Source organism: Triticum aestivum, chromosome 6A, assembly GCF_018294505.1.
Source record: "Triticum aestivum cultivar Chinese Spring chromosome 6A, IWGSC CS RefSeq v2.1, whole genome shotgun sequence".
Taxonomy (NCBI): domain Eukaryota; kingdom Viridiplantae; phylum Streptophyta; class Magnoliopsida; order Poales; family Poaceae; genus Triticum; species Triticum aestivum.
The window spans coordinates 55831883-55842198 of record NC_057809.1 but is presented as its reverse complement, the minus strand read 5'-3'; positions in this window follow the sequence as shown (position 1 = coordinate 55842198).

Here is a 10316-nt window from a genome sequence, read left to right as displayed (position 1 = left end):
AGTCCACTTAACATATGGCTCATATTTATAGCCAGTGTTGGTCTTGAGTAGTTCAGAGTTCCTCGCGACTTAAAGCTTCCAGGCCGCAAAAATCCTGAAGTTTTCACGACTTCAATCTATTGTCTTTGTTCTCATGGTGTTGCTCTCATAAATGTGAGGGATTGAGATCCTGCACTTACGAAGCACCTGTGATGACGCTCAAGGTTATAAAAGTGGTGACCATGTATACCTGGGGACTCCTATTTGCCAGTTAACTGAGTCGGTTTTATGTTTCAATCAATTTAGAATGAATGCCTACCGCTGTTGGATCCATAAGAAGCGGTCGGATGCTTTTCTTCATCCACATTCTAGCAATTTGTATCCAGGACTCGTCTAAATTGCATTCAAAACAAAATCTTGTTACATTGTGTATCTCTTTGGTCAAATGTGATTTCTTCCTGTGATGACACTCAAGGCTATAAAAGTGGTGACATGTATACCTGGAACGCCAATTTGCCAGTTAGCTGAGTCAGTTTTCAGTTTCAGTCGATTTAGAAGGAATGCCTACCAGCCGTTGGATCCAAAAGAAGCGGTCGGACGCTTTTCTTCAACCACATTCTGGCAATTTGTATCCGGGACTTATCTAAACTGCATTCAAAATAAAAATTTGTTACACTGTTTATCTCTTTGGTTAGATGTGACTTCCTTTTTTTGCGGGAAAAACTTCTGATCTATTCCTCTTGAATCATGGTAGTACAAGAATACTAGAAATAATAAAAACTACATCCAGATCCGTAGACAACCTAGCGAGGACTACAAGCACCGAAGCGAGCTGAAGGCGTGCCACTGTGATCGCCTCTCCCTCCCCGGAGCCGAGCAGACCTTGTTGTAGTAGACAGTCGGGAAGTCATTGTGCTAAGGCCCCATATAACCAACGTAGCAGAACAGCAACCGCCGTCGATGAAGAATGTAGATCAGAAGGATCCAACCTAGAGACACACGAATATAGACGAACGACTAATAGATCTGAGCAAATCCACCAAAGACATATCAGCCGGAGACACACCTCCACACGTCCACCGACGATGCTAGACGCATCACCGGAATGGGGGCTAGGCGGGGAGAACTTTATTCCATCTTTAGGGAGCCGCCACCATCTTGTCTTCTGGAGCAGGACAATAACCCTAACAAAGCTCAAAAAAGATCTAAAAATGGAGCCCTCCCATCGACAAGGGCCGGGATCCACTCCACCCCCATGGCCCTAAGGCCACCGAAGATGGAGCGGACCGACGATGGCAACGACAGGAGGTAGAGGAACCCTAGCTTTTTGGGAGGCGGTGTCTGGCTATGATGTGATTTCTTCCTACTGCAATCCTCCAATGCCGACCTGACTGTGTGCCTCCTCCCTCCCCCCTCCCGGCAGCAGACGGCGTACCATGTGTGCCTCGTCGCACTGTCCTCCTATCTCATATGAATTTGTTTTTACAGCGATTGAGGAATAACGTTCGGTGCACGGGTATACCAATACATGGTTCTTGTGCTCTCCAACATGAGATAGTTGTTGCATATCCTTGTATAATAAATGTCATTCCAAAATGTTGATGGACCTGCATTTTATTGATGGGTCAAAGTGCTCTTGCTATAAAAAACGAGTTTACTCAGTCTATAAGGAAAACTAGGCCAGAAATCACACAATTGCTTGATTAATTAAGGAACAATCAAGTAAAAACCCCGGCCATTAGCAAAAGAAAAGAAAAAACAAAGCGCAAATGGCCAACTCAACCTCCACCACCTACTCACCCGCTACTTAGAGAGAAGGAAGCGAGATCTTCGGAGATGCCTCCAAGAAAAATGATGCCCGGTGCCGCCATTGACCCCCTCGATCAATAAAATTTTCACTTAGAAACCGCCCATGACTCCCGCCGAGACCTGGGAAGGGGTCTGACCCCACCAACAACCACCATGCAAGCCTAAGAAGCGACAAACCACGACCTAGTGGAGAGGAGGAACCCTTCATTGATGACTCCCAATGGAAATGCGCCACCATGATACGTCCATTTTGCATCATGCTTTTATATCAATATTTATTGCATTATGGGCTGTTATTACACATTATGTCACAATACTTATGCCTATTTTCTCTTATTTTATAAGGTTTACATAAAGAAGGAGAATGCCGGCAGCTGGGATTCTGGCTGGAAAAGGAGCAAATATTAGAGACCTATTCTGCACAGCTCCAAAAGTCCTGAAACTTCATGGATGATGTTTTCCAAATATATAAAAAAACATTGAGCGCAAGAACTTCACCAGGGGGGCCACACCCTGCCCATGAGGGTGGGGGGCGCGCCTCCTACCTCGTGGGCCCCCTGGTGGCCCTCCGGTGACCATATTTTGCTATATGGACTCTTTCGATGAAAAAAATAATCATAAGCCATCTTCTCGGACGAAACTCCGCCGCCACAAGGTGGAACCTTGGCGGAGCCAATCTAGGGTTCTGGCGGGGCTGTTCTGCCAGGGAAACTTCCCTTCCGGAGGGGGAAATCATCGTCATTGTCATCACCAACGCTCCTCTCATCGGGAGAGGGCAATCTCCATCAACATCTTCATCAGCACCATCTCATCTCAAAACCCTAGTTCATCTCTTGTATCCAATTCTTGTCTCCAAGTCCGGGATTGGTGCTAGTAGGTTGCTAGTAGTGTTAATTACTCCTTGTAGTTGATGCTAGTTGGTTTAATTGGTGGAAGATCATATGTTCAGATCCTATATGCATATTAATACCCCTCTGATTATGAACATGTTTATGCTTTGTGAGTAGTTACTTTTGTTCCCGAGGACATGGGAGAAGTTTTGCTATTAGTAGTCATGTGAATTTGGTATTCGTTCGATATTTTGATGAGATGTATGTTGTCTCTCCTCTAGTGGTGTTATGTGAACATCAACTACATGACACTTCACCATTGTTTGGGCCTAGAGGAAGGCATTGGGAAGTAATAAGTAGATCATGGGTTGCTAGAGTGACAGAAGATTAAACCCTAGTTTATGCGTTGCTTCGTAAGGGGCTGATTTGGATCCATTTGTTTCATGCTATGGTTAGGTTTACCTTAATACTTTTGTTGTATTTGCGGATGCTTGCAATAGAGATTAATCATAAGTGGGATGCTTGTCCAAGTAAGGGCAGCACCCAAGCACCGGTCCACCCACATACCAAATTATCAAAATACCGAACGTGAATCATATGAACGTGATGAAAACTAGCTTGACGATATTCCCATGTGTCCTCGAGAGCGCTTTACATCATATAAGAGTTTGTCCAGGCTTGTCCTTTGCTACAAAAGGATTGGGCCACCTTGCTGCACTTTATTTACTTTTGTTACTTGTTGCTCGTTACAAATTATCCTATCACAAAACTATCTGTTACCACTTATTTTAGTACTTGCAGAGAATACCTTGCTGGAAACCGCTTATCATTTCCTTCTGCTCCTCGTTGGGTTCGACACTCTTACTTATCGAAAGGACTACGATAGATCCCCTATACTTGTGGGTCATCACACCACACCATCATCACCAGTAACCGATCCCCATTGCAAGTAAAGCCTTCGACCAGAGCCATTCACCCCTCCACCTCACCGAGCCCCAAGGAAGGGGCCAAACCATTGTTAGTGGCAGACCATGGCCGCTGAATCCAATAGCACGCCACCGGTCGAGCATCCATAGCACCAAGGAGACAAAAAAGGCGACACATATCCACCAAGTATCTTTTTTCAAGGGTACGCCAAAAGCGCACCATAGCTTTATAGAAGAGAGAACGTTATTTAGAAGAGATTACATGGTAGGTAAATGGCTCTCAAAAGATGCCTCCACCGTACCCTCCATTCATCCTAACTCTACCCTACTACTCACACCACATAGTTACTCCGGTGGCTCCTGCTCTAGACAACAGTTCTAATTCTTGCCAAATCAAATCTACGGTTCCTCCTACATTCTTTAAGTCATTCCTCCCGAAGACCCTCCCATTGCGTTGCTCCCAAATGTTCCAGCAGATCGACGTGACCACCGAATCAAAACCCTATCGCTGCCTCTTCGGCATAAGCTTCCTCGTGGTATACCACCAGTCATCAATTGTGGAATGTTGTGTCGGGCAAAGGTCTGGGTTAATGCTCATTCTGCAGAAGCAAATGTACCACACCTGCCTTGCAAACACACACTACATAGTAATGTGATCAATAGTGTCCTCCTCCTGCTCGCAAAGATAGCACGACGACCTTTGGTCCTGTAATCCATTACGAAAATGTCTATCCACCGCCCAGAGTCTGTATTGCACTGCCAGCCACATGAAAAGCTTGGACACCAGCGATGCCCAACACTTCCATATGGCAGCATAAGCTCGAAACCTGATCCCTCCCATGCAAAGCATCTTGTAGGCCGAAGACGCTATGTAGACTCCTTCGCGGTTCCAAGACCAGATTGGTTTGTCCTCGGTCCCAGGCTCCAGTTGTATATCAAGCAGAATCTCCCACAAGCGGATGAATTGTGCTAGTCCTTCCGTGCATAGCTAGCCTACAATGTCATCCATCCACCCATGCATCCACAGCGCATCCTTCACTCGCCTTCTATTCACAATTTGAGTTCTGACTTGCTTATATACCAGCGGTGCCAGCTCTCCGATTGTACTCCCGCTGATCCATCTATCTTTCCAGAACAGAACTTGCGTTCCCTCGCCTACCTGCCACTTCACAAGACTAGCAAACGCTGCACTTGCTTGTTTGTCCGGGGTCCAGTTCAGACCTTGGCACGGTCTCGTGTCATCAGTCCAAGAAAACCACTCCCATCTCAATCTGAGCGTGATCCCCTGCTTGTACAGATCAATCACTCCCTGCCCTCCAAGCTCTTTGGGCCGACAAACACGCTTCCATGACACCAAGCAGTGACCACCATGGAGTTCCTCTAATCCAGCCCAGAAGAAGGCTCTGCAGCCCTTGTCCACCCGCTCCATAGCCCATTTTGGAGCCTCAGCCACGATCAGATGGTGGGCCAGCCTTACCCTCATCACCTGATTGACCGGAATCAATCTTCCTTGCCTAGTCACAAAACCTCTTTGCCATCCTGGGATGATATGAAGTGCATCATCCACCACCAGTTGCCACTCAGATCTCTTTAGCTGCTTAATACTGAGTTGTAGGCTGAGGTATTTGCATGGGAAAGTCTCCATCTTCCAAGGCAAGGCCTCCTTCACAAGCTGTTCATCGTCGACCTCAGCTCTGATCATAATAGCCGTCGATTTATTGTAATTGACTCTCAGTCCCGAAGCTTCTCCAAAGGTCCCAAGCACTTCCTTGACAAAGAACAGATCTGACACTATGGGCTTGATGAATAACACCACATTGTTAGCGTATAGGGATAAACATTGCATTGGGCTACAACCATTCATGCTGCTTAACACGTTCGAATCATGGGCTTTAATCACAATCTTTGTTAACACGTCCATGGAAATGACGAAAAAGAGGGGCGATATAGAATCTCCTTGTCTCAGCCCCTTTGCATGCATGAATTTTGGCCCTGCAGATCCATTCACCACCACTCTAGAGCTTGCTGATGTAAGAAGGGTACCGATCCATGATATCCAGCGCTCCGTGAATCCTTTAGCTCTAAGAACCTCAAAAAGGAAAGGTCGGGATAGAGAATCAAAAGCCCTAGAGATATCTAACTTCAGCAATACACCTTTGGCCTTCCTTTTATGTAATCTTCTAGCCATTTGCCGAACCAACAGAAAGTTGTCATGAATGTTATGGCCTTTTATAAACGTCGAATGATTAATATGCACCAGCTCCCCCATTCTCGGCCTTAATCTGGTAGCCATCAGCTTGGATGCTAGTTTTGGCATGCTATGAACAAGGCTGATTGGCCTGAAGTCATTGATGTCGCAAGCCTTAGGGGTTTTACGAAATGAGGGTTATGATAGCCTAGTTTAGCTTCCCAAAACCAAAACCATTGCCTAGAAAAAACTTGTGCAAAGCTGCAATCAAATCTCCTTTAATGATCTCCCACGCCTTTTGAAAAAACAGGCCAATAAAGCCATCAGGGCCCGGGGCTTTGTCTGATGGCATCTCTTTCACCACTTCCCAAATTTCCTCTTCCGAGAAGATAAGCTCCTGGTCAGCAAGATTAACCTGAATGTCTAAGGCCTCAAGGTCAAGCGAGTGAACCCTGGCCTCATCTCTCCCTAGCAGATCTCTATAGGCATTAAAGAAAGCCTCCTCTTTGCCCTGCTGGTCTACAATGACCTGTCCTCCTACATGAAGAGCTGGATGAAGTTCTTCATTCTCCTCCCGTTGGCTACCAAATGGAACAATTGTGAATTGGAGTCCCCTTCCTGCAGCCAGGTAATCCTCGACCTTTGTCGTGCAATCGTTCTCTCCAGGGAGGCCATGCCCAGCACCATGTGTTTAAGATTGCTCCTCAGACCTCACTCCTCCTCTGTCAGCAGCCGGCTCTCTTGCGCACAATCAAACCGCATAATGACCAGGTTAGCAACTGCAATCTGCAACTTGATATTCCCCACTTTTTTCTGTCCCCATACATCAAGGGCTCTTGCAGTGTTCCTGAGCAGCACATCCAGTCTGTGAAAAGGATCTGTGATGTCGCTATCACATACCCATGCCTCATTCATAACATCTAGAAAACCGTCTAGCTTCGTCCAAAACTTCTCAAACTGAAACCTTCTCTTGTAATGCAGGCGTTCTTCCATAGCCAGATATAGGGGGCAATGGTTAGAAGTCATGTAGAATTAAAGGGCTTGTAATAGGCATTCCGGATGGTCCAACTCCCAGTCAATGGAAACAAAGGCTCTGTCAATTTTGGTTACAGTAGGAACCTCCCGTACGCTGCTCCAAGTGAATCTACGACCATGGAGAAAGAGCTCTTTGAGTGCATTATCATCCACGAAGCGCTTGAACCTGCTCATCATGTGATGTCTACTACACAACCTTCTTCTTGTAGACGTTGTTGGGCCTCCAAGTGCAGAGGTTTGTAGGACAGTAGCAAATTTCCCTCAAGTGGATGACCTAAGGTTTATCAATCCGTAGGAGGCGTAGAATGAAGATGGTCTCTCTCAAGCAACCCTGTAACCAAATAACAAAGAGTATCTTGTGTCCCCAACACACCCAATACAATGGTAAATTGTATAGGTGCACTAGTTCGGCGAAGAAATGGTGATACAAGTGGTATATGGATGGTAGAGAAAGGTTTTTGTAATCTGAAAATATAAAAACAGCAAGGTAACTAATGGTAAAAGTGAGCACAAACGGTATTGCAATGCGTTGAAACAAGGCCTAGGGTTCATACTTTCACTAGTGCAAGTCCTCTCAACAATAATAACATAATTGGATCATATAACTTTCCCTCAACATGCAACAAAGAGTCACTCCAAAGTTACTAATAGCGGAGAACAAACGAAGAGATTATGGTAGGGTACGAAACCACCTAAAAGTTATCCTTTCTAATCGATCTATTCAAGAGTCCGTAGTAAAATAACATGAAGCTATTCTTTCCGTTCAATCTATCATAGAGTTCGTACTAGAATAACACCTTAAGACACAAATCAACAAAAACCCTAATGTCACCTAGATACTCCAATGTCACCTCAAGTATCTGCGGGTATGATTATACGATATGCATCACAAAATCTCAGATTCATCTATTCAAACCAACACAAAGTACTTCAAATAGTGCCCCAAAGTTTCTACCGGAGAGTCAAGACGAAAACGTGTGCCAACCCCAATGCATAGGTTCATGGGCGGAACCCGCAAGTTGATCACCAAAATATACATCAAGTGAATCAATAGAATAACCCATTGTCACCATGGTTATCCCACGCAAGACATACATCAAGTGTTCTCAAATCCTTAAAGACTCAATCCGATAAGATAACTTCAAAGGGAAAACTCAATCCATTACAAGAGAGTAGAGGGGGAGAAACACCATAAGATCCAACTATAATATCAAAGCTCACGATACATCAAGATCGTACCACCTCAAGAACACGAGAGAGAGAGAGAGAGATCAAACACATAGCTACTGGTACATACCCTCAGCCCCGAGGGAGAACTACTCCCTCCTCGTCATGGAGAGCATCGGGATGATGAAGATGGCCACCCGAGAGGGATTCCCCCTCTGACAGGGTGCCGGAACGGGTCTAGATTGGTTTTTGGTGGCTACAGAGGCTTCTGGCGGCGGAACTCCCGATCTATTGTGCTCCCCAAAGTTTTTAGGGTATATGGGTATATATGGGAGGAATAAGTATGTCGGTGGACCTCCAGGTTGTCCATGAGGCAGGGGGGCGCCCAGGGGGGTGGGCGCGCCCCCACCCTCGTTGGCAGCCTGAGACTCTCCTGGTCCAACTCCGATACTCCGTGGGCTTCTTCTGGTCCAAAAATAAGTTCTGTGAAGTTTCAGGTCAATTGGACTCCGTTTGATTTTCCTTTTCTGTGATACTCTAAAACAAGGAAAAAACAGAAATTGGCACTGGGCTCTAGGTTAATAGGTTAGTCCAAAAAAATCATATAAAATAGTATATAAATGCATATAAAACATTCAAGGTTGATAATATAATAGCATGGAACAATCAAAAAATATAGATACGTTGGAGACGTATCAGCATCCCCAAACTTAATTCTTGCTCGTCCTCGAGTAGGTAAATGATAAAAACAGAATTTTTGACGTGGAATGCTACCGAACATATTTATCCATGTAATCTTCTTTATTGTGGCAAGAATATTCAGATCCATAAGATTCAAGACAAAAGTTTAATATTGACATAAAAATAATAATACTTCAAGCATACTAACCAAGCAATTATGTCTTCTCAAAATAACATGGCCAAAGAAAGCTATCCCTACAAAATCATATAGTCTGTCTATGCTCTATCTTCACCACACAAAATATTTAACTCATGCACAACCCCGATGACAAGCCAAGCAATTGTTTCATACTTTTGATGTTCTCAAACTTTTTCAATCTTCACGCAATACATGAGCGTGGGCCATGGATATAACACTATATGTGGAATAGAATGGTGGTTGTGGAGAAGACAAAAAGGGAGAAGATAGTCCCACACCAACTAGGCATATCAATGGGCTATGGAGATTCCCATCAATAGATATCAATGTGAGTGAGTAGGGATTGCCATGCAACGGATGCACTAGAGCTATAAATGTATGAAAGCTCAACAAAAGAAACTAGTGGTGTGCATCCAACTCGCTTGCTCACGAAGACCGAGGGCATTTTGAGGAAGCCCATCATTGGAATATACAAGCCAAGTTGTATAATGAAAGATTCCCACTAGTATATGGAAGTGACAACATAGGAGACTCTCTATCATGAAGATCATGGTGCTACTTTGAAGCACAAGTGTGGTAAAAGGATAGTAGCATTGCCCCTTCTCTCTTTTTCTCCCATTTTTTATTTTTTTTATTTTTTTATTTGGGCATTTTCTCTTTTTTATGGCCTCTTTTTTTTCTCTTTTTTTATTTTTCATCTGGAGTCTCATCCCGACTTATGGGGGAATCATAGTCTCTATCATCCTTTCCTCATTGGGACAATGCTCTAATAATGATGATCATCACACTTTTAATTACTTACAACTCAAGAATTACAACTCGATACTTAGAACAAAATATGACTCTATATGAATGCCTCCGGCGGTGTACCGGGATGTGTAGTGACATGTATGGAAGAATTATGAACGGTGGCTTTGCCACAAATACGACGTCAACTATATGATCATGCAAAGCAATATGACAATGATGAAGCGTGTCATAATAACGGAATGGTGAAAAGTTGCATGGCAATATATCTCGGAATGGCTATGGAAATGCCATAATAGGTAGGTATGCTAGCTGTTTTGAGGAAGGTATATGGTGGGTGTATGATACCTGCGAAAGGTGCACGGTACTAGAGAGGCTAGCAATGGTGAAGGGTGAGAGTGCGTATAATCCATGGACTCAACATTAGTCATAAATAACTCATATACTTATTGCAAAAATCTATTAGTTATCGAAACAAAGTACTACGCGCATGCTCCCAGGGGGATAGATTGGTAGGAAAAGACCATCGCTCGTCCCCGACCGTGACTCATAAGGAAGGCAATCAATAAATAAATCATGCTCCGACTTCATCACATAACGGTTCACCATACATGCATGCTACGGGAATCACAAACTTCAACACAAGTATTTCTCAAATTCACAACTACTCAACTAGCATGACTCTAATATTACCATCCTCATATCTCAAAACAATCATCAAGTATCAAACTTCTCATAGTATTCAATGCACTTTA